Source organism: Bidens hawaiensis, unplaced genomic scaffold (assembly GCF_021521415.1).
Source record: "Bidens hawaiensis isolate Kalapana, Puna unplaced genomic scaffold, B.hawaiensis_p1.1 tig00015937_1, whole genome shotgun sequence".
Classification (NCBI taxonomy): Eukaryota; Viridiplantae; Streptophyta; class Magnoliopsida; order Asterales; family Asteraceae; genus Bidens; species Bidens hawaiensis.
This window is the reverse complement of record NW_027492436.1, coordinates 390,665-397,844: the sequence shown is the minus strand read 5'-3', so window position 1 is coordinate 397,844 and position 7,180 is coordinate 390,665.

Below are 7,180 nucleotides of genomic sequence, written 5' to 3'. Positions count from 1 at the left end.
TCACTTTAATAACATTTTTATTAGTAAATAATTTTTTCAAATGACATGTCCTACTTGGGTGCGCTCATATAATTAATATATGTGTGGGTCATCGGGTAGGCAAAAATGAAATCGCACTAATTTTGACGTTATTTTACTAATTTCGTAAAAATAACGTTAAAAATGCCGGAAGGTTAATCATGCATCATGTAGTGGCGTTGATGGCCGAAAGACAAGGGTACATGCACCAATCAGTCTGTGTCCCAATAGTTGAGTGTAACGTGTCTTATGTCCAACGCTTGAAGCAAAACTACTATCGAGTCGGGGGTCTCACCGGAAGCAGCCTCTATTCTTACAGGGTAGAGGCAAGGCTGTCTACATCTTACTCTCCTCAGACCTGTCGTAGCTTTGCTATTAAGATAAGATTTACTGAGTACGATGATAATGATTAGTTTTTTTAAATGACTTGAATCTGGTAAATATTTTCTAAAATGTGTAATTTTGAAATATATTTAACAAATTTAAGTCATTTGACAAAATTATTTACCAAAATGAATGTTTTGTCAAAAACTTGTTTCACTCTTGGTTTTCATTTGATAAATCAAACTCAATAATAACACGAAAAAGATATATCGATATTTACTAGTTGAGAAAATATCAAATAAGAAGTTTGATTTTTCTAAGAAGGCTAGGAAGTAGGGTATTTTTGTCTAATACCTTAATATTGAAAGCACACTTAATTTAATTTCAAAAACCCACTTAATTAAACCCACTTGAATTTTCACAATCTCCTACAACCACCACCGCCCACCACCACCACCTTGCCGGAAAAGTTTTCGGAAATTTCGCCGAAAAATAAAACACTAAGAAAAACACAATGAAAAAGACACAATGGAAAAAACACTATGAAAATAAAAACACAATGACAAAAACACAATGTAAAAACACAATGCAAAAAACACTATGAAAAAATAAAACACAATTGTATAACACAATATTGTAAAACACAATTTTGTAACACACAATTATGTTAAAACACAATTTGTAAAAACCCACGAATTTTTTTTTTTATTTTTATAAAGCAATATGATACTCACTCATATAAAAGATAAAAAAAACACTCGTTTTTATGGTGAAATTGTTTTGAAAAAAAATGTTGTATAAAAAAGTTATTGACGTTTTAAAATGATTGGGGAATTTGACATGTGCCTTGCATGTGGAGAGAGAAAGTCAACAAATGTGTTATCCCTATTATGCCCTTACCCTTGTTTTACACTTGATGATCTCTCTAATCTAATCTCAATCATTCAATTTTAAAATGAATGGACAAGATTATTTCCTATCCTTCTTAAAAAAACTAATCTTCTACTCAACCCTTTAGTAGTTAATATAATTATTAGCCATATTACTATTTCTTTCAAAAATTTGTTTCTCCTAGTTTTCATTTGATGTCATCGCCGGTGATGGTGAGCAGCCATAATATTAATATCCGATTATTATGAAAAGGATGATGATCAAATTTGAATATTTGATACAGATGACGGGTTGTTTGTTCGTTTATCTTATTATTATTAAATCATCTATCTATCTATCTATCTTGTAAATTACAACTCACTGAAGTTTAGAAAATATCATTTTGAAATGGATGGCGTGGTGTATCATTGGACAGTTATGCCTAGATATGGTGAAACAGGTGGATTGGGTCGGGCTGCATGCCGGGTTCAAAACGGGCGCGGGTCAGTATATATGGGCAAGATTAAAAAAAATGATACTCGGTTTTGATTTTACCAGTTTTTTGGTTTTGCCTTTTTTGGTTTGAGTTTGGGTTTGGTTTAGATTTTTTCGGTTTTTCCATTTAACTACTTAAGCTTACATTTTTTTGGAGATGAAGGCTGGAGCTCGACATGATGAAAGTTAGATGGCTAATCGGAGATGAATGCTAAAGCTGAACAAGATGAAGGCTAATCGGAGATGAAACATGAAGGATGCGAAGATGAAGGCTAGTTTAGCCTGTAAGGTGACATGACATTATCAACTAGTCACAGACTTGCAAGCATATTTAGCGTGCAACATGGTAGATGTCTTATCCCATGAGCTTACACGTGGCGAATAACACGAGATATTGTGCATTAGGCGCCTACGTACTAAACCTTTAACCTACTTGGTCGGCTTCTCTGATTTTGGCTCTTCTGTTTGGCCTAGTAGTACTCTATCTTCCTCTCTATTAATAATACATAACAATCCATCACTAGACTACGCATCCAACAAAAAACTCCGTGAAGAAACTGTAATTATTCGCACTAGTACTGTCTCTTATGATGGTCACAAAAATAACGTATTTTCTTAATTTTATAAATCGTTAAAAGTGTTTTCACATGTGAAAACCTAACAATATTTTTCATGATAATCAGGTATACGAAAAGCTAACGTAACCGCATTACGTGGGCCAAGTTTTATACATTGAAAATTATAACTACTTGTGAGCCAAAGTGGCTTATAGTCGGCATCAATGCGTGCACATAGTAGTGCTCCTAATATATAATAATAGTTCAAATGTGTAGAGTGATGTGTGAGTAGTCGTTCTGAAAAAAAAAATAGACTGCTCGTGAAATTAAAATGAATTCATGGATTCATCTTGAAATTTTTTTACTATGGAGATCGACTTACGTAGAACACTCCGGTAATCCGATCGAACGGAGGTGGTGCATAAACTAGCAAATTAAATATAAAAGTAAACTTACTAAAAAAGGCAACTTAAACTAAGGAAACAAATTACAAGCAAAGCAAACTGTACTAAAAGTAGTAAGATTAGCTAATAAGAAATCTAGACTAGAAAAACAAATCAAACAAAGTGGCTAGATTCCCGAGTTATGTCGTTCTCAAAGCCGTCTAAGAGCATCTACAACAAGCCACACCCCCTAAGGTTTAGGTGATGTGGCAAAGAAGCAAACTTGATGTGGCAAGGAAACACCATTGTGGTGTCAAGTCCAAGGAAACAAAGTCCATGGCTGCAAACATGCTTCAAACTTGCATAGGGGGTCCCTTCCCTCTTATACACACACATACTATACATACATATACATATACATATGCATACATATTTAATATTTTTAATAAGGTTTGTGGAGGTTTGTTGTTGTGGAAGAAAGTTGAGGTTTTAAAAAAAGTTTGGAATCTGATGTGACGATGATGTGTCGGTTTGTATGAATTTGTTGTTGTGGATGCTCTAAAAACATCCAAACAAACACGAAAAATATTGTGATAATAATAAGATATACATAAAGTTAATTAACAAACTTAGTCACAAACTTAGTTTTAAAAAGGGATTGCCGCCTACACTTCTGTCAATGCTAAGTGTAGAGGTCATGGAATAATAAAGTCAAACAAGTCTAAATATTGATTGTTTCTTGCCTCAATCTACGGTGGAACATGTCTGCCCGTGATAAAATTGTATCATAGCTCAGAAGACACTAAGTAAAATACATGTGTCAATATCTAAATTATTCATTCATAAATCAAGTTCCAAAAACACAAACATTATCTCAAAAGAAATATTGTTACAAATAAATATTCAAAAAAAAAAAATAAACTTAAAAATAAATGTGTTCTTCATTCATCATAGCAACTTAGGGTGTCATCTAAACTTCAATACTTGTTTCATCCAATAAAGCTACATGCGGCGTGAAAATATATAGGTTTGTCAACATAAAATTGAGCAGGTAATCACAGTTTTGTGTATATATAATATTTAAAAAGACAATTCCATGCGATAAATTCGAATCACTACAACTAGCGTAACAAGAATAAATAATAAATTAAACTAGATATTACTTCATTACGTAAAACTAGGTTTGAAACCTGTGTATTACACAGGTTTGAAAAATTAAATCTTAGTCATTATCTTATTATACGATTCTTTTCTTTATATTGCAATAATCATATACAAAAAAACATATCAAAACTCTTATAAAACCAAAAGAGCTGAAAAATATGAACAAACTGCTTCTAAGTATATTGTTGTGCTAGTCAACATATCTTTTTTACTGAACTAACTGTTGCAAAAGTTTCTACCGGTACAAAAAATTACCAAAGTAGTCAACTTTTTTTTGGGGGGGGGGGGGGGCGGTGTTAATGATATTAAATTATTAACCATCCATAACTAAAAATAAATAAAATGTTGTGGCTTACTTCATGTCTTTTTTTTTTCTAACTAGGGTATAGCCCGTGTTACACACGGGTGGAAAAACATATCAACAAATCATATAAATATAGACAACATATTCAACCAACACAAATATGTTCCGAGCAAGATGATACTTTTCGGCTGACAAAAGTAATAAACTAGTTATTAATCTTTAAAAAATATAACCAGCAAGTTACCAAGATTATTGTGCAAATCTCGCAAATATTATAAAAAGATGTTGCTTTCAAAAACTCTTCGTCAAGAGATGACAACAACTTCAATGGAATTGGTTTGTGAATGTTCAAATCATTGTCATTTAGCAATCCAAACATACTACAAATGACAAATATTGTTATTAAATAAAACTAAAATATTCAAAAATATTAATAAAAATATATAGGAAGAAAAAAACATACAGTAATTGTTATATAACTGTTTTTGTATTCTTCAATTTCAAATAAGTAGTCACTCATAAACACACGGCTGATATTCGAGCCAAATAAATCTCTTTATTAATTATTGATTGAAATAACATGAGCTTCATTTCAACATTAACAAATAAATATGTGTATGTTTTATTATACATTATTTTTTAATTACCCTTTTGTTTTATTTCGATTTAAAGACCTTTTAGTTAAATGTATTAAGTTAAATCGAAGCAACAAAGTTTTATGCTACTAATTTCACTATTTAATTATAATTAAAATAATATAGAGATAATTAAAATTAAACCGATTAATTTTAATTTTATAATATAGAAGTCATTCCCTAATTAAAATTTTAATAAAGTGACTGCAATCTGTAGTAAATTATGTTTCAAAATCATTAACATCATTACTTATTTAAAATCAAATTCATTATATAATTATTTATTCAATTGTATACATTAATTTTGATATTTATGCGTAATTAAAAATTATTCAAATATTAATTAAATGATAATTGCATCATTTGAAATTAAATTCACAACTCTAGTACAATTAATATGTTAAGCTACTCAAGGACCCCGAATACCTTTGGCCATTTTCTTTATCTATCTTAGCCTATCTCGTCTTTTCTTAATTTCGTTTTGTAACGTCTCTTTATGGCATTAGATTATTTCCCATTTGAACTATTTACCTTCTATCTAATAAATAAAATTTTTTTGATTAAAAAGATTGTTTATTGAAGCATACTTCTACCTTATTTATTTATCTTCATTAACCTTAGCTATTTATAAGCTACTCCTTATTCAACTTTAAATACTTATATCCTTACGTTTAAAAGTTGTCTTAAAATTTCTTTGCTTTATTAAAATCCACTGCAACTTTTAAAATTGTTTTATACAATGGTGACTTCTAGTGTTGTAAATTAAAACTCCTTAAAAATTTTGTTTCTTCAAAGTTATGTTTTAATCAAACGTTGTAAATCCATACGATGGGACGAATCATGTGGACCATCCGACGATAACAATAATTATGGTCCGGGACATAATTATCGAAGTCCCCGCATGGAAATCATGAAGCGTAAAGTTGCGTGTTATAAAATAGAATTGAAAGTAGTTGGGATAACGGTACAAATATAGAAATGATAAGAACATGGTGGATAAGCCGCTGATACACCCTATATAAGTGCCCTTATCGGATTTGCATTTGGAGCGTTATTTTAACTATTCAAAGTTCGGTGTTATGATAAATTTTTTTTAAAATTTAATTTTAGAATTTTCTTGTCCTCAAACTAAAATGGTGTTTTATAGTATTCTTTAATTTCGGGACGAAATTCCCTAGAGTAGGGGAGACTGTAACAACTCGGGTTTTACGAATATTATATAATTTCCATTATCCGACCCGTATTCGTTTACGAGAAATTTTAATCAATAAAACATTTCGTTTATGAGTTAATAATCATTTATAATTATTATTTATTATATTTAAATAAATTCTCTAAAAGAATTTTCAATTATAAACAATTTACACCATAAACATAAGTTTTAACCCACGTTGCATACACACAAGAAGTTAAAGGTCTAGTTTGCAAAATCAGATTATAATTATATTATTAAAAAAACCCAAACCCATTTTCATGTCCAAACCCGTATCCAAAAAACCCGTTTTCATACCCATATAGCGAACCTGTGACCCATTTAACATTCTTGGACCTCAATCTTCGCATCTAACATGGTAATCGAACCAAATTATATGTTATTATTTCCTTATACGACCTGCCGACATTGTAAATTTGGTCAATCGACCAAATAGGGATTCGTTTCTTATTATACTCAACCGACATCAATTCGTTAATCAATAGACATGTTAACAAGCATCAGAATTCAATTAAACCTGCCAATAGCACCCTTATACCATCGCTAAACAAACCCATATAATTAATTTTGTTGTAGTGGCCTGCACATATCAGTTCGTATAGCCAAGAAGCCGATCTGTTCGTTCGTTAATTAAACCTCAATCAATCGTTGATACATGTATTATTATATATGGTTGTCATCGTCGTCATCTGTTTAACAAAAGCCCCAATGCTAATCGGGCTAACATTAACTGATTAAGCGAATTGTTAAATCTAGGGTTTGTAGTGCAACTGGATTCGTTTTCTGCTCTTTATATTTATTCGTTTATGTTCTTAGTCGGATCATCACTCCCAGCCCGTTTTTGCATTATTTTTGGTATTGTTAATAAATTCTAATGGTTTAAAATGATAAATAATTTATATTTTTATTAAACCGGCATATTAACTTAGTCACTTTTCCTGATCTTTGATTTAAAATCATATACATCTATCTATATAATTGTCTACCATGAAATCCTACGTGTCGTTCTCAGGTTGTTCCCCCCATTCTCTAGAGCCACCAGATTAATTGATTTCTAAATGGAGGTTTCTTATGCATTTGACCCGAAATCATGGGTATGGGTCTTACCAAACCCAGATAGTCTTTAAATGGGTTATAACATCTCATATATTTGTGGAACTCTTTCACAATCAAACAATCATTTTTACGGGTCATGGGTCTCACCAAACCCGGATAAC